The sequence below is a fragment of the Protopterus annectens genome, chromosome 13.part0, assembly GCF_019279795.1.
Source record: "Protopterus annectens isolate FY-2018-M chromosome 13.part0, PAN1.0, whole genome shotgun sequence".
NCBI classification, from domain to species: domain Eukaryota; kingdom Metazoa; phylum Chordata; order Ceratodontiformes; family Protopteridae; genus Protopterus; species Protopterus annectens.
The window spans coordinates 989,152,782-989,180,412 of record NC_056747.1 but is presented as its reverse complement, the minus strand read 5'-3'; positions in this window follow the sequence as shown (position 1 = coordinate 989,180,412).

Below are 27,631 nucleotides of genomic sequence, written 5' to 3'. Positions count from 1 at the left end.
CTGAACTGCTTCTTACTGAAGTTGGTGCGCCTTGTTTGCTGTGGCATAGACTGGATTCGGGCCTGCTGGATCTAGCTTTGTTTGTGTAACTTGAGCACTAATCCAGGCATTCTCTAAAGTATTCAATTGTATTTATTACTGCTTGGTAATAACTTGATTAAAGTGTAGCTATCATTCTAAGTCTTTTGGATTAAGCACTTGGGCTTTAGACCAGTTGTTTTACATTAGGAAGGTTTGTGGCATGCACTGTGGTGGCAGGACAGGTAGCTTTTATCCTTCTAAGTTGGGAACTGCTGATTGAGAGCCCAGTGTCTGTTATTCTTAAAGTGTATTAGTTCTGGTTTAGGCACTTGGGCTTCAGGCCAGTTATTTTACATTAAGAAGGTTCGTGGTCTGCACTCTTGTGGGAGAAGAGGCTGGACTCTACCCTTCTGAGCTGGGAATTTCTGGTTAGAGGTTTATAGTGCCTGAATATTTGAACTGTATCTTACTGAAATTGGTACACCTTGTTTGCTGTAGCATAGACTAGATCCAGGCCTGCTGAATCTAGCTTTGTTTATATGCTTGTTGTTTGTTTGCTTGTTATTTCCCTGGAATGCTAATTCCACCTAATACGCGGCTTCTCAGCGCTTCTGTGGATCACTTGTGATATATGCATTGCTTACTGTACTTATTTCCTTGTTTCACTTGAAAGAAAGTTACTGTTTGTCGTGTTTGCATTTAAGTTACCTGTAACACATTGCACTTAAGTAACCTGGCACTTGCGCGCTAAAGCAATTATATAAGTCAGCACTAAAAATTAAAAGCACTACACCCTCACTCCCCACTGGCCCTTGTTTTCAATTATTAAGGAATTCCCAATATTATTCTAGTATGTCCAAAGGTCAGTTGTCAATCTCCTCTCCGGTCCAGCTGGTGAATCTGGGAATCTTGAGGCGATGTTACAACTGCCTCATGTACACAGACAACCCTCTCCTCCTCCCAACAAATTCCAACACATGTGAGAGATGCAACCATATAGCCAAACTGGAGGCTAAGCTCTCTCAACTCAGTACTGGCATAACCAATCAGGAGGAGAAGGAAACCACACTCACTACAATTCCAGTCTCACATAGACCTACCACAACAGCAAACCAAACACATAATCACACAAAAACATACTCGGAGGCTCTAAATAAAGATCTGCCTAAGCAGCAGAGACCTTCAAAGCAGACACCCAAGCAACCGCTACCCCAAAACAAAACACATGCAACACATATCTCGCAAAGCCAGTGTGCCGAACAGTCACAGCCCTTAAGACTAAACAACACACCTGATACACTTGTAATAGGTGACTCTATCGTCAGGCACACTGACGTCCCACTCACCAGGCTGAATAAGGAGAGGGTCACGGTGAGCAGCCTGTCAGGTGCTAGGATCCACCACATAACACAAGCACTCAGGTCACTCCAAGGCAAGTACAAATATGACTCAGTCATTGTCCATGCTGTTGTGAATGACCTGAGATGTACCTCCCTGGAATACATAAAAAGAGACATAAAGGAGCTCTCTGAGCATGTAGCCCAGGCCGGTATGACCCTGACCTTGAGTAGCATCTTACCCTCACCAAGAATGATGCCACAATATGAAGACAAGATGATCAATTTCAACAATTGGCTTAAGTACTGGTGTCATTCAAAGGGGATCCAATGCCTGTCAGCTTGGGATGATATGCTCGACAAGCCACGATGCTTCACTAGGGACGGCTTGTACCGGTCACCCCTGGGCTTTCGGATATTGGCAAAGGCTCTTTCTACCCCCATAGTGCCTTCTTTAGGCAAGGCTCAAAAGACAAACCCACCTCCATAGGTATCACAAGGGATAAGAAACTAAGAGTAATGCACTCAACGCCAGAAGTCTAAACCTCAAGATGCATGCACTCAAAACTCTCCTTAGCATGGAGAACATCGATAACTGTGCAGTAACAGAAACCTGGTTCAGGGCTCCCGAGAGCACCCCAGCACTACCAGGTTATACCTCATACCATTCTTTTCAGCCCCAAAACATGGACTGAACCACAAAATGAGGGGGAGTATCGATATTCATCAAAGACACCCACACCCCCAGGTTGGTGGCAAAGCACGAAGCATCAGAGACTATCCATGTGCAACTAACAGTGGGTAAAACTGCCTTCCAGTTTATAGCCTGCTACAGACCATCCTCCCAAACCCAGGAACCCCACTCGGCCTTTCTGAGAACACTGGAAAATATGAAGGTCTTTCCAAACACCATTATATCGGGCGACTTCAACTACCCAAACATAGACTGGGAGCATTACTCTAGCTCCAACACCCTAGCCCAAAGGTTCCTAGAATTTATAAACTGAAATGCTATGGAACAACTTGTTACCACTCCCACAAGAGGGGAAAATATACTGGACCTGATTATCACCAACATGGGGACTCTATGCTCCAGACCAGAAGTGTATCCCTCACTGGTAAGATCAGACCATAAACTAATCTCACTGGATATTCACATCCCGACCCCACCCCCGGCACAGAAAACCACAGTGAAAAACTTCTCTAAAGCAAATTTCACACTCCTCAAAACCGAGGTGGAATCCTTCAAAACCCCCGGGCCTGTGGAAAATACGGCCCAGATCGCAGAATCCTTTATAAACGCATTCTATGAACACCTTCAGGAATGCATGGATCATGTGATCCCAAATAAAACCAAGAACCAGTCCTCCAAAGGCAGACGTCCTGTCTGGTGGACCCCAGCCATAAACAAACTATACAATAGAAGGAGGAAGCTACTAAATGATAGAGCAAAATCCCAAAAAGGGAAGGCATCACTGATCAGTATTAGCAAAAAACTACGGGCACTCATAAAATTGTCTAAGGCCAGCTTCGAGAGAAAAATTGCACAGGACACTAAGGATAATCACAAGGCTTTCTTTAGTTATGTTAGGAACCTGGGTGGTAATTCCAAGATATGTTCAGAATTAGTCCAAAATGACAAAAAATACACTGAACCCACAGACATTGCCAACATTCTAGCTGACAGGTTCAGCAAACTCCCCAACAAAGGGCAAATAGCTATCCCAGCAGAGTGCTGCCCCCCTGACATCTCAGATGCTCAGGTAAGAGCCGCCCTCTCCAAAGCAAAAAACACAGCATCAATGGGACCAAACGGTGCCCCGGGCTGCATCCTACATGAACTCCAAGAAGAGCTAAACCCAAACATAAAACTACTGTTCAATCTCAGCCTTACTACAGGATATGTGCCCAAAGAGTGGTGTACAGCAACAGTGGTCCCTCTCCATAAAGGTGGTGCCTCAACGGATCCTGGAAACTATCGCCCCATAAGCCTGACTAGCTTGGTCTGCAAAGCTATGGAAAGGATCATCATGGACCTCATAAATAAAGATATTGGGGACCTACAGACACTGGATCCTACCCAGTTCGGCTTTGTTAAGGGCAGATCCTAACTCTTAAACCTGGTTGATTTCTTTGAAACAGTCACCAAGGTCATTGCCGAGGGGAAGGTGGTCCACACAGCCAATCTGGACCTCGCAAAAGCCTTCAATACAATACCCCACTCGGGCATTATAGATAAGCTCGCCAGCTTAAATATAAACCCCTATGTCACTAGATGGATTGCAAACTGGCTCAAGGACAGAACCCACATGGTTAGAATTGCTGGATCCATGGCAGACTCCAAACCAGTTACAAGTGGTGTCCCACAAGGCTCAGTTCTGGGACCTCTCTTGTTCAGTATATATTTCTCGCAGGTACAGGTCAACACGGAAGGACTGTGGCTGACCAAGTTCGCAGATGACTGCAAACTGGGTGCCATAATCGACTCTCCAGCCGACACAAGCATCCTCCAAAAGGGCCTCATAGAAACAGACAACTGGTGCCAGAGCCATGGCCTCAAGCTAAATGCCAAAAAGTGTATAGTCATCCCCTTTGGCAAAAATAAAGTCCCCACAAATTACCACATAGGTGGTAATCCATTAAGTACAGAAGAAGTAATTAGGGACCTGGGGACCCAAGTTGATAGCAATCTCTCATTTGACAACCACGTTGCCAAAGTGGTTAGAAAAACATTTTATATAGCCCACCTAATCATGAAGGGATTCACATCTAGATCAGGGGAGGTCATCGTGCCTCTTTACTCATCCCTCATCAGGCCCATAATTGAGTACAATGCCCCTTTTGGGATGTACCTTACCAGACACCTGCAGCAACTGGAAAGACCCCAAAAGTTCCTCACCAAGAGGATCAAAGGGCTCAAACAGATGCCATATGCTGCCCGGTTAAAGAAACTCCAGCTCTACTCAGTGGCATACCGCCTGTTCAGAGGCGATCTGTGCCTGATGTATAAAGCCATGTCCAACCCAGAATTAATGGACATGCTGCACCTCAGAAAACCCAAATCCCATTGAGCTACGCGCTCGAGAGACTTGAACCTCAGCACTGAAATAAATAGGACATGCTGAAGGGACAGATTCATAACCCAGAGGCTCCCTTCACTCTGGAATAAAATCCCAGTCCAGGTTAGGCAGAGTCCCTCATTGACTCTCTTCAAGAGGAATCTTGATGAGTGGATGGAAGATCGTAGGTTTACCCTGGGTATCACTTTTATGTCACTGTTAGACAGAGGCACAGTATACTAACCTCGAAAAAGGGCATAGCAAAATAAATTTAAAATGGGTGGTGAAAGCCAAACACATCTGGCTAGGCTTATAAATGCCCTAGGGCAGTTAGCCTAGTATGAACCTATGAACCTATGAACCTATAAGTACAGCCGGAGAAGGGAAACCTCCCAGTAATGCGAATAGCGTGCTCTGCTAATGCGTCCATCTCAAGTGTCATAACATAGTTAGGTAGGGGTTTAAATCCTGCAAATGCTCAGTGTGTGTGTGGAGGGGGGGGGTTAGTGTGTGTGTGCAATTCTGTATGAAAGAAATGTCCCTTTTGGTAACTAGGAGAACACACTACATGATGCACATTCCTCTTTCTAAACACTGATGATGTCAGCACCCTATAAGTACAGCCGGAGAAGAGAAAACTCCCAATAATGCAAATCGCGTGCTCGGCTACTGCGTCCCATACTAGTGTCATAACATAGTTAGGTAGGGGTTTGAATCCTGCAAATGGCAAGTGTGTGTGGGGGGGTGGAAGTAGGGTGTGTGAGAGAACTGACCCTTTTGGCAACCAGTACAACACACCAGCTGCTGCATATTCCAATCTCTAAACAGAGATGATGTCAGCACCCTACAAGTACAGCAGAAGAGGGCAAATCTCCCAGTAATGCAAATAGCATGCTCTGCTACTGCGTCTCTCACTACTGTTATAGCACAGTTAGTTATGGCTTTGAATTCCACAAATGCCACGTGTGTTTTTGTCACACAGAATGCCCATGTGTGTGGGGGTTGTTGTTCACAATAATGCATGGCATCGATTAAACCAGTAATGGCAATGCACACATATGATGTATGTGTGTACCAAATACACATATATACCTGTGACCTTCAATAGTTCCCATGTCTGACGCCTGCCATATGTGAATACATGGTATTTGCACTGGATAACATTATGACTGTTGTTTTCTGTGCGGTTGCTGCATGTGGTATGTGTATATACAGTGTGAGTTGTATATGGTATCATCCTAGCAGTGAGGGATACACATCTGGTCTGGGGCATATAGTCTACATGTTGTTGATGAATAGGTGCTGCATGTTTTCACCTGTTGTGGGAGTGGTAACAAGTTGTTCCATAGCAATGCAGTGACTACATGCTAGGAACCTTTCAGCTAGGGTGTAGCTACAGTAATTCATCAGCATTCAGTAATACTTCACCATTCTTGGTGAGGGTATGATGCCAACCAAGGTCAGGGTCATACCAGCCTGTGCCACATGCTCAGAGAGCCCTTCTATAATGTAGTCCAGGGAGGTACATCACAGGTCAGCCATAGTGGCACGGACAATGACTGAGTCATATGTGTCCATGCCTCTGACTGACCTGTATGCTTGTGTTATGTGGTGGACCATAGTGCCCCATGGGCATATCACTGTGACCTTCACCTTGTCCAGCCTGGTGAGCGGGACCTCACTGTACCATTCAATAAAGGTACCTAACACAACTGTAGCAGGTGTGTTGTCTAGCCGTACAGGCTGTGACTGTTTGGCACACAGGATTTGTGTGCTATGTGTTGCAAGTGCTGTGTTCCGGCTTAATGTATGCCTGTGTGCCAGCTGCAGAGGTGTCTGCTGCTCAGGCAGGATGCTATTCTGAGGCTCCAAGAATGCCCCAGTGTGTTCATGTGTTTGGATTGCTGTCAGTGTAGGTCTGCATCAGACTGGTATTGTAGTCACTGTAGTATTTCATGCCACCTGACAGGTTATGCCAGTACTGGGTTCAGAGTGCTTAGTCCCCAGTTTGGCTATATGGTTGCATCTCATACATGTGTTGTACGTTCATGGGTAGGGGAGAGAGTTGACTGTGTACATGTGGCAGAAGTGACATTGCCACATGACTCACATATTCCACAACTGTACCATAGAGGTGACTGACAAGTGACCTTTGCACATGCTACCATAGTATTGTGATTGCCATGGTGATTAACAGCACATAGGGCCAATGGGGAACAAGGTACAGAAGGTGGGTATGTGAGGGTGTAGTGCCTGTGATTAGTTAGCGCAGGCATATATGACTGCTCACATGGTCAAATGCCAGGTAAGTCATATGGAATGTGTCACAGGCAACGTACATGCGAACAGGACAAACAGTGACATTCTGTCAAGTGAGACATGGACATACATATAGTAAGCTATGCAGATGTCATAGGAATCCACAGAAGCTACGTAAATCTGCATTGCAGGTGGAATCAGTGTTCCAGGGTAACTGCAAGCAAACATGCATGCAAACAAAGCTACAGTAAGCAGGGCTGCATGTAGTCCATTGTACAACAAACAAGCTGTACCACTTCCACTAGGTAACAGTGCAAATATGCAGGCACTATACACATGTACATGGAAATACACAGGTCAGATGGCCAGGGTCCAGTCTCAGCACACACAAGTGTACAGACCATGTATCGTCAGGATGTATAATAACCGGACGGAAACCCAGGTGCTCATACCTGCACTAATACACATGTCAAATAACAGACACTGAGCCTTCACTCAGTGGTTCCATACTTAGTAGGATGTATGCTATCTGTCCTGCCACCACAGTATCCCTGACATTTATGGGAACTCTCCCTTCTGTGAAAGTTAGTTTTGTGTGTTGGGGCTGTCTAGCATGGTATGAGGTGTGAGCTTGCAGTGCTAGGGTGCTCCTGTGTGTCCTGTACCAGTCGTGTAGTACTGCACACATATCAACATCCTCAAACATCTGCATTGCAGAGTCCAGTGTGGGCAACATGCCAATTTCAGTTTACATGCTCATCATTGCGTTTCAATACTTTCATTACCTTATCCCCTGTGCTACCTATGTTTGTGGCCTTCTGTTGACATCCTTACCACCAGTATGCAAACATGTGCAGATGATACACTATGGTACTTACCATGGGTGTAGAAAACAGTACAAGACAATCATACCCTTACTGCATCAGGCATGCTGGGATATACCCACAATTATATCAGCACACTGTACTGTTAACAACACGATACTATTACTACACGTCTATGTAGTCACCGTGTGCATCAGCAACATGTTAACCTGTACCTGCACTGATGTTACAGATTGCAGGAGGTGGCACAATTTCATCATATGCACAGGGTGTGAACTTGGTATGCCTGAGTCTGCCACTGATACCACCAATTGACATGTATGTGTATGTGTGTTGGTGAGGGACAGCAGTACAAGGTGGGGTAATGTTGACGCAGTGTGTGCGTGTATGTGGTAGCCCTAGGTGTTGTCAATTTGCATGTGTGTATGGATGCACACAGTTCCACCTCATGGCTGCCATATACCGGTGTTTGTGGACAGCCACAGACTGTACCTGCCAGGTCATACAGATCAGTGTCTCTGGCCACAGACACGGTACCTGTGCCTTGCAGGGGTGCTACGGACCATATCCGGTACTAATCCAGACTGGGTACTGTCATCAGAAGCAGGTGTTCATTGACTGGACACAGATCCCTGTTGGGCCTGTCCAGAGCCACGTGCACGTGGTCTCCTGGGGCGGTCTGATGACACCACAGACCCAGCATTGCTGGGGCTGCTGCTGGCACTATGGGGGTGGCTGTGGCCCTGTTGTCATCCGCGACGACTGCCAGCTGCTGCTGTTGCTGGCATATGCCCACGTCGACGCCTCAACCATCCACCATTGCCCTGGCTCATGGATATGTAGTTGTGGAACTGATCTAATATGTCCCCACAACGTCTGTCTATGACATAGGTGAAATTACGGATGGCAGCCGCAATGTCACGCATACTGTCACTCATGGCTGTGCAACATGCTCTCAGCTCCCTCAGACCCTGTCTGGTGTACCGTTCCATACGTGACTGTGCCTGCATGACAGCCCAAAACATAGCTGAGGTTGTAAGACCTCTGTGGGCATGTCTGACAGGGGCAGTGCGCCCATGGATGCTCCCACGAGAACCCCTGGACATCTGTCTGTGTGGTACCATCTCAGGGCCATGCCCATGGCTGCTGTGTGGGGAAGCATGTGCCACAGATACCACATTACCCTGGTCAATGCCCACTGTATCCTGTCCATCACCTAGGGACATTGGTAACAAAGGATGTATTGGCAGGATGATTGTGAGCATTGATGGGGTTGACAGCGGTGTACTGTCAATTGGCTGACCAATGACGGACCCTGGCACACCTTCCTGTGCCATTACACAGATATCATCATTATCACTACCCGCGGCACCTGATTCAGGTTCCCTGCTGCATGACACCAGAGCAGCACCAGAACCTGTGGGAGGGAAACAGGAAACACAGTTTACAATGTCTACACAATGTTACCAGTGATACACACATGCACACATGCACACATGCACACATGCACACATGCACACAGGTGCACACATGCACACATGCACACATGCGCACATGCACACATGCACACATGCACACATGCACACAGGTGCACACATGCACACAGATGCACACATGCACACATGCACACATGAACACATGCGCACATGCACACATGCACACATGCACACGCACACATGCACACATGCACACATGCATACAGGTGCACACATGCACACATGCACACAGGTGCACACATGCACACATGCACACAGGTGCACAGATGCACACATGCACACATGCACACTTGCATACTTGCACACTACTCAGTATGCAAGATATCAACACACACACACAGACACAGACACACCTGCATGCATACACAGAGCACTACTGATTGAGTCTAATATTACTATTACTATCAAGGCTATTAAAGGTATTGTTAATACACACTCACCAGCATGGATAGGCTGCATTGCTGTTACACTGGAGGGACCTGCAGAAGTGAGGAAATTAATGTCAGTGGGCACAACTGTGCCATTGTTACTGAGTATGATACAGGTCAGTAGTACAACAGTTGCCTTTCACAGGTCAGCTGCTGATATTGAGAATATCACACTTGCACATTAAATACTATGATGACAGCTACAAACTAAGGACACACCTCATTCATGCATTAACTACCAGTGTACACAACAGTCAACTATACATATGGCATATTACCTGCACGCTCGTAGTCATGGTGTTGTGTGGCTCCAGCCTCCATCATAATGCAGGTCTGCTGCTGTTGTTGTTGGTGGTGGGCTGGAGCCACAACACTTAGGAGTAGTCCCTCCAGTCTGGTGAGTTGGGGATGTGTAGCCACCCCACCACCTGTGGCAACCTGTTGCCTGTGGATATCCGACGCACGCTGACGGATATTTCTGATTAAATTACTGCGGTGATGTCGTACCTGCTCATATGTCCTATTATGCGTGCCTATGTCATTTACCCGATGGACCAGGTCTTGCCACAGTGCAGCCCTCTCCTGCTGATTCTGGCTGGTGCGGGAAAAGAGTATTGCAAAATCACGCACCAGGCTCTGGTGTATTTCCTCATCCTCGGCTGCAGAGTATGCCGGATTGCGCTGGTGAACCATGGTCCTGAAAAAGTAAATAAAATGATATCAGCAAAATATGTCAGCAGAATTTGGCACACATACTACACATGCTACTCGACTGTTGTGATACAACATATCTCCCATATATAGCATCTGTCTGTCTATTGGTGGATACACACGTAAATGGCCAGGTATCAGTGCTCAGCCAACAACTGTGCAACAGTACCTGGCACACTCCATACGACATACTACCAAACCCCAGCAGTCAGCACACTGATTCAGGTCTAAAGCACCTCCTCACTCTGGGGGTTTGTATCAAGGTACTGTATGGGGAACATCATCAACTACTGTGATCTGACCACAAACTAATCGCCCTGGATATACATATCCCACCTCCACCACCAGCACAAACGACTACAGTGAATAACATTTCAAACGCAAACTTTACACTTCTTAAGACTGACATGGTATCCTTTAAGCCCACTGGGCCAGTGGAAGCCACAACCCACAATGCTGACTCCTTCACAAATGATTTCTATGGACATCTCCGAGAATGCATGGATCATGCAATCCCATATAAGACCAAGACACTCTCCACAAAGGGAAAGCATCCTGTCTGGTGGACCCCAGCCATAAACAGATTGTATAACAAAAGATGGAAGCTACTGCAAGACAGAGCATAATTCCATAAAGGGAAGGCATGTCTGATCAGCACTAGTAAAGAGCTATGTTCTCTCATACAAACATCCATGGGCAACTTTGAGAGGGAAATCACCAGGGACACTACAGATAACCACAAGGCCTTCTTCAGTTATGTTAGAAACCTGGTCAGAACCCCTCCAATAGGCTCATAGTTAGTACACAACAACAAATAATTCACTGAACCCACAGATATTGGCAACATTGTGGCAGACAGGTTCAGTGCAATTTTCCCCTCCCTCTCCCCAAACGAAGACATACTTATCCCAGCTGAATGTAACCTCCCTGTCATCACAGATGTCCAGGTGAGAGCCGCCCTCAGAAAAGCAAAAAACACAGCATCAATGGAACCTGATGGTATCCCCGGTTGCATGCTACATGAACTCCAAGAGGAGCTAGAAGTTCTATGTAACACTAGCCTGACTACAGGATATGTACCTGTACACTGGCGTACAGCAGCAGAGGTTCCACTCCACAAAGGAGGCACCTCTACATACCAATACAATACAACACAATACAATACAATACAATACAATATGCTATTGCCCCTGAGACTACAGCAGCATACTGTTCTGCTACCCTGACCCTTGTGACACATGTGATGTGATGGTACCTGCTCCTGTCAAACAGTTACACAGGGTGACTCATATGGCATATTACCTATCTGACTAACATTCAGCAGGGTATGTGTGACATGTACTCATGGGGAGTCTTGCTTCTTAACGCTGTGTGGTTTATTGCAGGGTATATCTTATCTGTGGGTAGGAACCTGTACCTCCGCCATGTGCTCTCTACTGCGGTGTCAAGGATGACACACAACGGTCATTTAGGTTGTGGAAGGTGTGAGGTGTTACTATGGTTGTTGGACATCTGTCATGGGTGTGACTTAAGTATGTAAATCCAGGAGTGGTAACCTCTATGTGGGTAGTATGTGTGCACTCTGTGGTGTTGTCAGTCACTGTGCATTGGTAAAGTGTTTGAGTGCATTGTCACAGTGTCGTACATGTCACTGTGTCCTTCTCCATATCTGTAGCTGTCATGTGAGGTACATACCGTGGCAGACATTGTGTGGTGTGGAGGGGTATACTGACCTACATGTCAATAGCTGACACACCATGTTTGCTGACACATACCATGTACAGGTATTCCAGGAATAGTGTGTCACTGTGACTATCATTGGGGGGCCTATTGTACACGTTTATGACACTGTTCACCCCTGACACATACAGTGGTGGGCAGCCAATCACATATCTGGTGGTTACTGGTGTAGGTGATTTGAAATGGGGTATGGTACTCCAGTTTCGACACTGGTGTTCACTCCATGCCTTTGTCACCAGGCACCTGTTGCAATACATCTGTACATATGTGCCTCACTCAGAATATCTCTCTCTCTCTCTCTCTATATATATATATATATGTATATATGTATATATATATATATATATATATATATATATCTATATATATATAGATATATATATAGTATATATATATATATATATATATATATATATATATATATATATGTCTGTATACATATACACATATATATCGATGTACATATATTACTATAGATAAGGAGGGGGTGACAGAGGGCTGAGAGTGACAGAGGGGGTGGGACAGGGGGAGTGTGAGATAGTCATATAGAGTCACATCTGTAGATAGTCAGATCTGTCTGTCTATGTATATTTATCTACATATATCTATATCTGTATGTGTGTATTACATATATATGTTTGTACATATTCTGTCTATCTATACCTGTCTATGTATTCCTACATCCCTCTCTATCTATGTATACATATATGCATATTATAGATATTTTATATATATATATATATATATATATATATATATATATATATATATATATATGTACATACATACATATATTGACATACATACGTATCCATATGATAGGTATATCAACATGTTTGTTTACAAAACTGTATACACACACTAACATACTGCTAAACATACATAACTGTGAAACCTACATTGTACATTGCACTTACAACCTACATTCAACCTACATTGATATGTGCACATAGATGCCCTCACATACATATGAATGTACAGCCTTCACTGATAGTTGCTGTATGTCCCCTGCCCTATGCACATCTTCATATACATATCGATACAGACCAATGACACATATGGAGGGTTCACAGTTGTAGACTTTTAAAGTATTACTTTACATTACCTGTGTTAGTCACAGCTGCTTGCGTTGCCTTTTGGATCGGTGTCCTGCTGCTGCTCCAGTTGACAGATGACAGCTTTCTAGTAGGTTTTGTTAATAAGTGTTTTTTGTTTGTGTTTTTTCTCTCTCTCTCTCTCTCTCTCTCTCTCTCTCCATACCTCCAGAGGGTGCAATGAAAATATTGCATGTGTGGACTGGGAGTACAGCATGCTTTTGTAGGTATCTGCATATGTCCATGTGATGGCCTCTGCACCAATTGTTAGCCAGCATTTGCTAATTGCATGCAGCCAGTTGTGTACTGATTGCAGTTCTCACTGTGATTTCAGGACAGTGCTATAAAAAGGTATGTGAGATAGGCGTAGCCTTTTCAGATTTTAAGGGCAGGGACCATGCTGGTATGCTGTGGACACTGTTCTGTGAGTGTATAGGTTAGTATCTCTCTCTCATATTTCCGGCTGTGTTGTCGATTAACATTTCTCCATTCATTTCTCCAGTTTCCTGTACTAAGTGTGTATGTACACTGACACCTAAGACTACTACTACTACTACTACTACTGTTAATGTGGGTGTGTGTGCTTTCCTGTGGGACATGTGGTGTAACTGGTATATAGCAGTGGCTCTTGCACTTTGTTGCTATGGTTTCAATATTTGCCCTTTACATTCACTACTTGCATGCCTGCTAGGTGTCTTGACTGTAGTGTGTTGCTGTGGCTTTCCTATTTTCCATGTACATTCACACCTTGGAATGCTTGCTATATCTGATAGGGTGTTACTGCATGCAGTGTGGTCTGGCCATGGTGTGGGCCATGACATCTATTAGGGTATTTGAGTATGCTGCTGAGCAGGCCCCAGAGACTCTCAGGTGCATCTTTTATCTACCTCATGGAATTGTACATATCAGTGGGGTACACCCATTAAATTGTCTGGTATTCTGCAGTTGTGACTGTGGGTTAGCATGAGCATATGTATTACTACACTATTTCTGCCGTGCATGTGGTGCATACTTTCAGTACTTCATAGTTACCATTGCATGTGTTGTAACACCTTTCTGCCTACTGTTTGTACATTTCACAGGGAGTCTGTGGGGCATCCCTGTAACTCAGTCATTGTTGCTATGTCTAGGCTCTTAACTATTCAGATATGGCAGTGTCATACCTCTCAAGTGTACAGATATTTGCAGGATGTCCACATTTTTGCCTCATATTTTGGCTCATATCTCATAAAACAGCTTTTTTCTGGCAAATCACTCAGGGCTCACATCAGACTATAGTGACAAACCTTTCAGTTTCAGACTTCGTACCCTTCCAAAAATCCAAAATAATGCAAAACCTGTTACTCTCTCAACTGTCTAAGTTTGTCGGAGCAATATTTGAAATGTGTCCCTGTCTTTGGGCCTTTGCTCCACATTTTTCATTACTTAGTCTAGATGTCTTGCTGTAAGAGGTTGTGAGGTATGGGCAGTGATTTTCCTGCTGTGAGTATGTGTGTGGCTTGCAAGGTGCTACAGTGACATTATTACCTACTAGCTACCAACTAGCATGGCTGTTTCTGTTCACACACTACTATTATAGAAATCCACTACATTTGACAGTAAATATACATGACATGCTTTGTGTACTACACATCCTATTTTCCCTTTACATTCATTCCTACTGTTGCATGATATATTTATTGTAGCACAATGTTCTTATATAGCATTCATGGCTTAGTGGTAAGTCATGCAGACTACTGTATCCTGGGTTCGGGACTGACAGTGGGTTTTATTTTGCTTTTGAGCAGACTACAGCCTTGTCATTCAGAGTCACTAAGGCACTTTTAAGCAGTTGTAAGCGGGTTAGGGCTGATTTGCGCGGAGCTCACGCATGTGCACTGGCGTTTAGCTCCGCGCACACACGCGTAGCTAAACGCACACAAGCGCATACCTGCTTACAACAGCTTAAAAGTGCTTACTCTTGCACACACCCACGCTAATTTCTTTGAAAGAAATGAAAATGGGGAGACAGGAAAGTGGTGAAAAAGGGGCCACAAAGAGGGTAGGACAGTAGGGAAACAAGCTCGGGTTTTGCAGGAGGGAAGTAGGTAAGGCCCATAGCTGTCCATTTCTTCATCAGCAACAGCTGTGCATATGTTTGTAATCTGGTGTGACATTTGAAACCTTCCACCCCTGAGAGAGGTGTAAGGACAACAATAATACTTGTTGTACAGCCAATTGTAATTGACAGTTTACATGTCCAGCAGACATGTGTGCAAAATGGGCAGCTATGTATGGGGCATAATTTTTTTGTGGGTACAGAGTGCCCTTTTTTTTTCAAGTGAGAGTGGTATGTCAGGTACAGGAAGTCGGTATAGCTGGGGAGGTAGGTTGGGTAGGTTAACAGACAAGACAAACAAGACGCATACAGGGGCGGTGTATGACACATGTGGGGGGGTTACACAATTGACGGGGATGGATGTTTGGATATCTCAAGCCCATGAGCCCACAGATGGCAACAGTGGAACTGAGATCCCCACCCATGGGCAGTTGCCACTGTGCCTTCACTGCCCAGGACAGGGCTGTGCTGGGGGTTGTGTAGGCTAGGCAGCAGGCACGCCCATGAGTTGTGCCACCCGTGCCTCAAGCTGGCATAGGGGCCCAAGCACAGCGTGCCAGATCTCCCTACGCACCACAGTCCGGACAATATGGAGGGTGAGTGGATGTTCTCCTCCAGCCGCGCTTGCAGAGGGGGGACAAGCCCCATCCCCTGCAGCACTTCCACTTGCAGGTGGCACAGGGCCACTGGAGGAGGGTCTAGCCTGGGCACTACTGCCAGGTGCACTCTAAGGCTGAGGAGGGAGAGGTGGGTCCGCTGGAACCCGCCTTCCCTGTCATCCTATGTTTTGCATTATGTTATGACAGTTTGGGTTAGTAACGTACAATACCATTCACAATTAGTTGTAGCAGCATGCATTATTATTCCCATTAACCAAACACCCATATATTCAAGCCATTGAACAGCAAGCATAACACATGCATAATCTGAACAGCAATACACAATCCAACAACATGCAGGGTTGATTGATGGCAACAGGCCATCAGGTTTGGATGTATGAACAGGGCAGATGCATCAACGTACATGCAAATATGTATGAACCAACAGGACAAATGTCCAGGGGTGTTAATTGTGATTGCACATACCAATTTCACGTGAAATGGATTATATGTGGTTATAGGATTGGGTGAAGAAAATTTAATTAACAACTTCAAATACCAATACATATGCTGTACATTTCTACTAGCTGCAGATATATACACACTACAGTTCTGCCTACAGTTTCCTATGTGATAACTACTTCAGGTTGGTGATAGGAATGTTACTGCTACATCAATATACATTTCATTTTTATTCATACACATTCATATCTGGCTCTGTTCAGCTACATCATCCTGCTACATTTGATTTATATAGCTATAGACAACTGTGGATGTTTGGTATTTCAGACAACCATACTATCTGCATATTGCAGACTGAGAGCAACATATCCAGATTTTGGGACACACATTCCAGCTGCAGTACAGTTTTCAACAGATGTTACTGTTTGGTTCTGCCTGTCACATTCATTTCATTCTGTACTGACTGCAGTATACTTTATTCAGGAGTTATTACTACTTTATTGGTGGATTCAAACCTCTTTCTCACACTCTCTCACTTGTTTTATTTTTACAGTTCAGGATGGTACTTAATTCTAGGCTTTATTGACATGTTTTACCTGTAGTTATAACAATCCTTTCCAACAGTCTCACTTCTGTCATGTTTCTATATTTCAACAGGGATATATTTCACACATGTGTTTTACTCAGCTTCTACAGCTGTACTTTTCAGCCTGCTGCAGGTTATGTACTATTATATTACAGATGGGACATCTTTATTTCAGACTTGCTTCATTTTTATGTTTGGATTACAGGCTGCATCACACTTTTGTAATCAAGCAATACTTGCAAACCCTCTTACACTGTTACTTGCACATTTTATTAATTAGTGACTACACTGCACTCTTTTGCTAACTGTCATACTTATATATTTATTTACAGTTACAGGGAGAGAATCACTGACCTGCCTGGTGGCGCAACCGCACCAGCCTATCACCATAGGCTCGACGGTTCGCAGAACGGACACCTGCAGCTGTAATATAAATAAAGTAATATTGGAATACACATCTCCATAATATCAGCTAGGTTAATTTTTTACATAAATAATTACATGTAACTTACTCAGTAGTGGGGCATTGGGCATTTGCCGGGCCTCCTGGATCCAACTGTTCAGTTGGTCCTGCTTCCATCTCTTCAGTTCTGCATGGTGGTGATGGACCTGCTCACCAGTCCTTGGTATTCCTGTGGCACTGGTGAGATCATGAGCCAACCGGTCCCATGCCTCAGCCCTATATGCTCCCTACAGGACCTGGCCCTGCATGAGTTGGGCCTCATGATTATGGACGAGGAGCCAAACCATATATTTGGATTCCTCAATGCCCCACCTCTGTGCTCGGAAGCAACTACCCTCACCTACACCTGACATCCTGGCTGCAAGTCAGTTCTACAATCGGTTATGCTGTGTATTCCCACCTATGGGGCTTGTATATGCCGTTTTTCCCACACATATCTGTGATTGGCCATTTTGGAATTGTATCAGCTTCACAAAACCTGCTTTGTCATGCTCCTCTTTCTATTCATTCCTATATATATATATATATATGCTATTACTGCATTTCTAAGTGCAACTGTCATGGCTTAGTAGTTCAGTACTTTGACTATGGTGCATGGTATCCTCGGTTCGAACCTGGCAATTGCTTTTTATATTTTATGACTGTCTACACAGGCTAGGAGGTGTGTCTGTGTAAAGGCAGTTTTGATACAGCTTGCTCAATGTTGCCTGTCGGTTAGCTTGTTGGCGCGGTGCGCAGCTCCGCGCAAACGGGTTACGCCGGTTTACGCATCGTTTGGCTGTCAGCACGCATATTATGCTCAGCTCAGCTATGGGCACACAGTTTCAGCATGTTAAAACACTGCTCAACCCCGGGCACTCATTTTACACCTGTTAAAACACTGCTTACCTACAAGCAGATATCCTCAACTTGTTAGACTGTAGCTCAGCTATGGGAACATCTCACATTTTTTTTTTTTTTATCTCACATTTATTCAACATTCATGGCCCATTTCATTACATTTTACATAAAATATAATTTTATATATGTACATATATGTCAGGGACTTGTTTTGTGCTTATTTCACTAAAAATAAAAATTGATGTTGTGGGGGCTCAAACCATGACTGCCTCCTCTTCAGCCGACATCTCTACCACTACGCTATTGCTTCTTGGCTTGCTTTTCATATTTCATTCTTATATGCTTTTCCACTGACTGCTAACTGTGGCTAAGCGGCACGCATGCATAAGCGCACTCACGGGCAAACATCTTTACAACTTATAAAAAAAAATATAAGATGTTCATTTATATATTTTATGTTCATAGTCTGTGGGGGCATGTGTTGTATTGTGTTTATTCACATTTACACGGACTCTGTCGTGGGGGTTTACTTTTGGGACTTTTACTCTTCTGGTGGTGTGTCCATTTGCAGGGCTCGCCCTACGGACACGCCCCCTACTGTCTTCCACGGACCGTGTTAGCCTTAGGTGCGATTCAGCATGCCCTCATGCATATGCATGACATGCTGACGTCCCACCGTTTAACTGCAGCCTCCGTGTAAGCCTTGTAACTCTTACACGGTGGCTTCGTGAATCCTGCTCAGGGTCTTCTTGCAGTGAACATTTCAGAAAATGCACTATTGATGCAACTCAGTTGATGCAACATATATTTTGAAGCACACTAACCCACATTCAGTTTTGTTACTGTGGACATTTACACAAAGAATAGATCTTGATGGTCTAAGTTTGTTTACCTGAATGACTTATTCAGAATTCATTTACACCATTGATCCTCAGTGGCATGAGCTCTACATATGGGTGGAAGTGTTACATTACAACCAAATGTAGGTGATTATTAATATGATAAGGGGCATGAGAAGAAATGAAGCACATGTGTGTCATGCCTCATTTACAAGTGATTAAAATGATATGATGATAGCTCAGGAATTCAGAATGTGATAAAGCACTGAGCTACTGCAGCTATAAGCTATATTTAAACAGAAGGTTTGTTATGCCTGGTAGTAACTAGAATGTTTTGCTTAGAGGTTATCAGCTGTATAACATCTTAGAGCTAATGCTATAAATTATTAATTAAATAGTGTGAATTACAGAAGAAAATAAAATAAAAATAAAAAAACTCTCAGTAGGTATGATTTTAAACTGATGCTAATATACACCTAGAAAATGCTTCCAGCTTTAAATAGCACAATCTGTAGCTGCAAAGTATAATTAATGGTTCTATTGCATCTCTTCAAATCATACTTTAGAACATAAGTACTTGTATCGCATGAGGATGAAACATACCTCTCAATCTCTTAGAGCAAGAAATTGGGGCAAAGCCATAAATTAGGAGACAAAGGTCCAAAAATATGGACATATTTTAAATACTGCTCTTACAAACTTAGAATAACAGGTTTTACATTAGCATATATTTTCCAAAGGGTATGAAGGATGAAACAAAACTGTCATTATTTTCTGACTTCAAACCTGAATGATTTGCCAGTGATTTGCCAGATAACCAAAATCATATGAGAAACAGACCAAAAATATGAGGCAAAAATCTGAACATTCCGCAAAAATCTGTAACAGTTGAGAGGTATGGGATAAAGTAACTTGTTTCACAAGTATTCAACTTCATTAACAATATGAAAAAATGCAAAATTACTGAAAAATCATTTTTTGCAGATGTGAAATCTCTGGAACAAGATCACCACAGGTTTGAAGCTTTAATATACTTATTTTGAAGTTGTTGAACCTCAAAAAAAAAGTGATCATACTTAAACCAACAGGCAATGTATAGCCCGTCCTGTTCTTTGTTAAGGATGTTCAAAAATCAATTTACATAATAATAAGGCACATACAAGTATAGGATATGACTTGCACATGTTTAAAGTAAATGTAAGTTGAGTAACTAATACCTCAAGCTACTAGGCTCCAGTAACTGAGACTTGAACTCTGATCCAACAAAGTATGTGTCAACTATAAAACATGGTGCTACTTATTTTTCAAATGATCTTACTTGGTCACATGTACTAATTATGGTCAACCTATAGCATAATGTTTCAAAGCTATGAATCTCATGAGCTACAGTCATTGTTTCTGTTAAGTGAGATATAGTTGTCTGGTTGAGACCACTTCACCAAAATCCATTCAGGTGGGTCGGGCTAATTGAACAAAGTTTTAGAGCTTCTCAAATTGCAACTTTCTATAGTTTTCTCTGATGTAGATTTAATTAAGTGGAAGTGCTCGGAAATCTTCTCACCCATGAGTGGACATCTTCCAATCAGAAAAACATGAAGGCTGAAAGCTCAGGTTGAAACATGAAGGCTGAAAGCTCAGGTTGATTAACTGGATGTCAATGAATGAATTTTGGTGAAACGGTTGAATGCTCTTTGTTCCTAAAAACAAACGACTAAAGAAATATGAGTTGGAACTTAAAAGAAGGAGGCACTTCAAGGCATTCACGAACAAAATTATATTTTATGAAAATGGTGACGGGAACCTTAAAGTCTCTCCCAGGTCGAGTAATGAAGCATATCAGTGATCAGAAGGGTTTAAAAGACATGGAATAAGTTGAAGTGGAGATGGGGTACTGGAGCACTCTGTAGGAGATAGATGCAAATCTTGGACAAAATAGGTGCTTAAGTGGTCTGTTCTGCCAGCAGTTATAGTACTCCTGCATACTTATAAATATATCTTTGCTGTTGTCTCCCTGGTATGTGTTTAACATACCTGTAGTTTCAGCATGCATGCACTTTTCCTTACGGAAGTGGCAAAAGCCTCTTACAGTTAATATGAAGCAATGAGCAGGGAATGCAGCAGTAATGCATAGTTTTCCTTCCAGATTACAGAACATAGAGAGTAGGTGACATCCATGGCAAAATTTGTTCATGTTTTCACACCAGCAAATTTATTCTCCCCTCCATCTGCCATCTCTATGCTCATCTTAGATCCAGATTCCTTCTATTGAGTATGTCTCCTTCTTCTCTTTTTTTCTGTGTACCTTGACCCTTAATTTGGATATCACATATGCACACATTTTGAAATAATAACATATACATAACAGACATATTTATTAATGGAAATTAGTGCCCAGTCAACAACAGAAAAATTCATGTTACTAACCCTTAACTTCCTGCCTCTCTGACTGACTTTTGAGTATTTTTTACATGTGACTTATTTTAAAGCAACAACAACATCTGTCTCCATATAAAGCCCCCTGTCTTCCTTTTAGATATGTATAGCCAGTAGCTGCATTGTTCTTCTTAACAAAAGCTGCTGTCCTCCTAAAAGTATTAATTAGTTTAACCTCTTATACTTTCCAATAAGTAACTCTTTACAGTTTTGTCAAAGTTTCCCTTGTCAACACTATGAAATACCTTTGTTCCACTCATCTACTTATCTGTGAGATTGTCAGATCTGTGCTATTCCATTCAAGCAAGTGTGCCCTTTTTTCACTTGCTGTAGTGGAATATATACAGCATTTTGTCTTTGTAGCCTCTTCTGACTAAATTTCTATCTAGCCTATTGTTCTCATCCTTTGATACTGCAATACCAATATGAAAAACTGGATAACTGAGGAGGGGACGAAGATACTTTGGATTTTATCACATTAGTCTGTAGGTAAAGCTCCTCAGACAGATCATGTACAGCTGGGTTTCAAAATGATTGTATACATTTTTATTGTGCAAATATACTGGTATGAAAGTGGTATTAACTCTGCTGTACATTCATCTATGATGTTAAAAGCCTAATATTCTCTGAAGATGTCATTCCAGAGCAAAAGAATATTACTTTATTTGAGATTTCTTCACTAGAAGTATGCAATTGTTGAAATAAGAAGGAGTCTTCCAAAATTAAGAACTGATATTAAAGGAAATCCTGTCTGAGCCTCCTACAAGTATTGAGACAGAGAGAGAGAGAGAGAGAGAGAGAGACGTGGTGATAGCTGATGGAGCTGCTTGATTTTCCTGCAGGAATATGTGCAAACAGACAAAGCTGCCTGTAAGAGCTTGACAGGTATGATGCTGATGTCGAAAGCTAGAGACAGATAAAGCAGACAATATCTTTAGCTAAATTAGTGAGTGTCTAGACAATGTGATAGAAATGAATTTGCTGTATAGAATCTCTGCTCAGAAATTTGAAATTACTTGTGCAATAGTTTTTGTTTACATATTTGATTTAAAGTTAAATGTTTTATTTTATTTGTTTCAGAGAATTTTACTTTTCACTTTTAAATGCTTGGGGCTGGTGACTTATTTATGATCTTAAGGGTTTATGCATTGAACTGGCACTATAATCTGGGAACAAAGAGTGACTGCTCAAGTTAAAATGCTACTATCGCATTTTCAAAGGTTGAATTCTTATAAGAGTAAATCATAGTCTGTTTTTTGGTTTGTCAGAGAAGTCTGACCAGTGACACTTGGGATGGAGGGTGTGGGTACTTGAAAATTATCATTTGCTCTATTTGTAGAAAGTTGTGGGGTAAAAGATGCAGTCATGTTTGCACAAACTAGTTAGGGGCAAGTTTCAGTTGCTGTCAGTAACATTGCACTGGAATGCATTGGAATTGTTTAAAAGTAGGAAATCCTGGGGAGAAGGGATTATAACTCTGATTTGCAGCTGTTATGGGGTAAATCTTATTTGGATATGGCAGGCTTTTACTACTACCAAAGTTAGTGCAATTTTACAACAACATGGAGAACAATTTCAATTGGTAGAATTATTTAGCATGACAAAGAAATGAGTGTAGTGATTTCAATGCTACAACACATTGCAAAATTTCATGCTGACAAAAAAAGTTAAGCAGCTAAACAAACCTTAAAAGAACTATACTTTCAAGGTTAACACACAAAAATAAACTTTTCATTCACTCTTTTACTACTATTACTCATGCCAGTATATGTAATTTCCTTTCAGACTGGTATACGTATATTTAGTGCTGAACTAGACCTCTCAACCAATCAGGGACAAATTTCAACAGAATCAGGGACAAGTCAAGACAAATTCAGGGACAATCAGGGACACTTTTAAAATATTAGTGCTATTAACTTGAAAAATTGACAGAATCAGAGCATATGAATTAATACACAGTTTCTGAAGTAAAAGAAGTCTATAACTCTTAATTATTGTCATTATTCATTAAGTGTAATTCACTACCTTTCCTCCAAAAGTCACTAGCTTTAGGAGGGATTAAGAGGGACAGAGCTAAAATTAGAGTCAAAATCAGGGGCGTCCCTGAAAATCAGGGACAGTTGAGAGGTATGTAGAAATTAGTGGACTTAAATAGATTGGCAAAGTAGCGCAATGCATAATCAAACTTTTTGCTAACAAAAATAAGTAAACAGCTATACTAGTCTAAAAGAACCACAGTTCCAGAATGCATGCAAAAGTATATTTTAGTTCACCCTATTACAACTATTACTCATGCCAACAGACATAGTTTAATCCTTAGACTGATGAAGAAATGCCATAACAACAGTGTGCAATTTCAGTCTGGCAACACAGATAAGCAGCTCTATAATCCTGAGAAAACACCTTTCTAAAATGCTACACAAAAATAAACAAACACATGAATAAATATGTAAATACATTCTCCCCATTGCTTCTATTATTCATACAGGAAAATACAATTTCCTCATCTAGCTAACAGACGTTTTTGTGCATTATAAAGAATCAGGTTCTCGTCTATGCAATGCTGCAAAAGCACACTGCACAACTTCAGGCTGATAAAAACAGCGGTTAACTGTACAAACCCAAAAGAAGCATGCTCTCAAGATTCATGCAAAAATAATATTTATTTACTCCATTACCACTGATACTCATGCTAGCAAACATAATTTCATGACCAAGTTTTAACTATATTTTATTATTTTTTTGTTATTTTATTTTACATTTGTTGACCAGGCTGGTCCAACTGGATATTGAGTCCATTTTCAGTGGAGGCCTGGGGAGAAAATCTCCAAAAATACTTTCATTTATAAACAGAATTACAGAGAGTAACACTTTAGTTAATGAACATTTCAAGTATCAAGTTCTGTCAGGTGCAAAAGTTAGGACATTAACATACTAACAGTCAATTTACTTGTGGACTAAAAAAAAATCAGTAGGCAGAAAAGGTGGAAGTAGTAGAAATAGATGGAAATGTTAGTCAGGGTTTATGCAGGGGCAGAGCCAGCAGGTTCTAAGGAGAGTTTTGAGCTGGGTTTTAAAGCAGTGAAGAGATCAGATGGAAGAGAGATTGTCAGGAAGAGAGTTCCAGGATTTTCCAATAGTGTTAGAGAACAAGGAGTTACCTGCCAAGTTGTTGGCTTTACAAGTTGCTATGAGGTGTTTGTTAGAGGAACGTAAACTTTTGAGGTTGCAGTATGGAGTTATAAGGGAAGTAAGTATAGGGGCATTAGTGGGCTTGTACAGAATTTTTTGGGCTAAGGAGAATTGATGGAACAAGATCAGATTTTTGCAATTCTAGCTATCCTAATTCCTTTAAGTTTTTGCAATCGTGAGTTCTGTAAGTAGATCCAGAGGCAAATCTGGCGATACTATTATAGGTAGTAGACAGTTTCTTGAGGTTAGATTTGGAGAGGTTAGTATAAATAGGTGAGGCATAAAGGAGGGTTGAAACCAGATGGGAGTGGGCAATGGAGGTTCTGGCCAGTGGAGTAAGGAATGGTTTGATTCTATAAAGTGAGCCTAGTTTTCTGTTGACTTGTTTAATAGAGTTATTTATGTGAGAATCAAAAGATAGGTTGTTATCTATTTCAACTCTCAGGAGCCTAGTGGAGGGGTCTGGAGATATACTGGTGCCATTATTAGAGAGGACTGAGAAGTTGAGAGGAGTGGACTTGCGGGTGGGGGAGAAGAGTAACAATTTGTTTTTTAGGGTTTATGATTAGACATTGTTTAAGGAACCAAGTTTCTGTGGTTAGAAATGTCTGCTGGTGATAGAGTGTAGTTCAAAGGTTAATGAGGCAGAACAGATCAGAGTAGAATCTTCAGCGTATTGTATACAGGTAGCTAAGAGAATACTAGTTTGCAGATCATTAATAAAAATAGAAAACAGAAGGGGGCCAAGAATATAGCTTTGGGGAACTCCTAGGGAAATGGGGAGGTGGTTGGATAAGTTATTATGCCAGAGTACTGCCTGTTGTCTATTTTGAAGGTAGGAGTGGAACCAATTTATGGCACTAGAGTCTTAGGCTAATGTTTTCAGTAAATTTATTAGAATCTGGTGATTGACCATATCGAAGGCTTTGGATAGGTCAATGAAGAGAACAGAGGTGAGGATATTATTTTTCCGATTTTTGTTGATTCAGTCAATGAAGGAAAGGAGGGCAGAAGTGTTGCTATGGAAGGGTCTGAAACCATGCTGACAGTTGGATAGGAGGTTATTTAACAGGTGTTTAAGAAGCTGTTTTTGGATCCATTTTTCCATTATTTTAGCAAGGGGGGAGAGAAGGGCCATGGGTCGGTAGTTAGAAAGCTCTATTGAGTCACCACCTTTATGTAGGGGAATGATATGTGAGTTTTTTCAGATTGAGGGAATGTAGCTGTTGGTAATGGTTCTGTTAATTAGAATGGAAATAGGATAGGCCAATGGTTTGGCAGCAATTTGTAGATATTGGGGGGGTAGAAGGTCAGCAGATGGGGAGGAGGGTTTAAGTTTGTGGAGAAGAGAGCAGATGAGGGATGTGGGTACAGGTTGAAGTTGTAATTGGGGAATAGAAGTGGGAGGGGAGGTGGGCTGAGAAGCTATATCAGGGGATATTTGCTTAGATAGTGACTTGACAGTTTCAGTGAAGAATGTATTAAAGGCATCAGCTGTTTGTTTTGGGTTGTTATGGGAAGAGTTTAAGGGCTGTGGGGTATCGGAGTGGCCGGGTTTTAAGAGTCTATTAATCCCTGCCCAAAACTTTTGTGGGTTTAGCTGGTTAGTTTGTTGTAGGTGGCAGTAATAATTTATTTTGTGTAGAAGTACAGCTTTTTTTGTAATGTTTCTTATTTGTCTAAATTTAAGAGGGTCGCTGGGATCTTTGGTGCTATGGTATTTGGTCCAGAGTTTATTTTTCATAATTATTTTATACCGTGCATCTTTTGAGAGCCAAGGGACTTGTTTTGAGTGAATTCTAACAGATCTTACAGGGGCATGAGATTCTAGCATAGATAGGAATCTTGAGTTGAAGTATGCAACAGTGTCATCTAGCGGCAGAAGTTTAAGAGGAGACCAATTTGTAGTTTGTAATTCAACAAGGAAGGATTCAGGGTTGAAGTTTCTATTTGTTCTGATTTGTTTAGATTTAGTAAGGTGAGGAGTAGGGCTTTTATGTCTTATTAAATAGGTGAGGGCATGGTCACTTATGCCATCAGGTAGAGTTCCAACTATGTAATTTTGGTCGTGGCTGTTAATCAGAATCCAATCCAATATGCTTTCTTTATTGTTAGATTTGTTTGTTTGGGTTGGGATGTTAATGGTTTGTGAGAAGCCATTGAGATTTAGGAGCGAGGGTGAGACTCCTGAGGAGCAGGTTTTCCAGTCTATATTGACATCACCTAGCAGTATGGTTTCTTGTGGGTATGTAATAGAGAGCCAATTAAGATAATGATAAATGAAAATATAATGATAATGATAAATTATGATTATGATAAATACAGAATGCACTTAACCACACTAACACTGTGCACAATTTCAGGCTGACAAAAGAGGCTGCAGCTATATAAGCCTGAAAGAACCACACTTCCGGCATACACACCATAATAAGATTTTAATTCCCCCATTACTAAGATTACTCATGCTAGAAAATATGCTTTATTCACCCGGATGGCAAAAATATTGTACATTTACCATATATACTTACTTTCAATCATCATTGCATATTAATTTGGTTTCAGTGGTACTGATTGAAAGAACATTCCCCCACTTATATTATTTTGTAAAAGTGGCTTTGATTTAAAGAGTGCATGTTTTACACATTATTTAGTGGCAATGGGTAGGATTTATATACTCACTTGTTTGATCAACTTTCATGAATCTGACATAGTAATAGCTCCCTTTTATTACATATCTGGAGCTATGGCTGGATTCTAAAATGCTATTCACCTGAAAGCAAATCCAGATCTCAATTTAGAGCTGCCTACAGCATTTTTAACCTTGTGAGATTACATACTACAGATGTCATGGAAAATACAGGTTTCATTTTTAACCTTCTAGAACTACCTGCTACAGATGCCATGGAGAACAGAGGTTTCATTTTTAACCTTCTGGGATTACTTGCTACAGATGCCATGGAGAACGTAGGTTTCATTTTTAACCTTCCAAGATTACCTGTTACAGATGCCATGGAGAACTTAGGTTTCATTTTAGTCTTCTGGGATTACCTGCTGCAGATGCCATACAGAACAGAGGTTTCATTTTTAACCTGCTGGGATTACTTGCTATAGATGAGATGAATAACACAGATTTCATTTTTAACCTTCTAA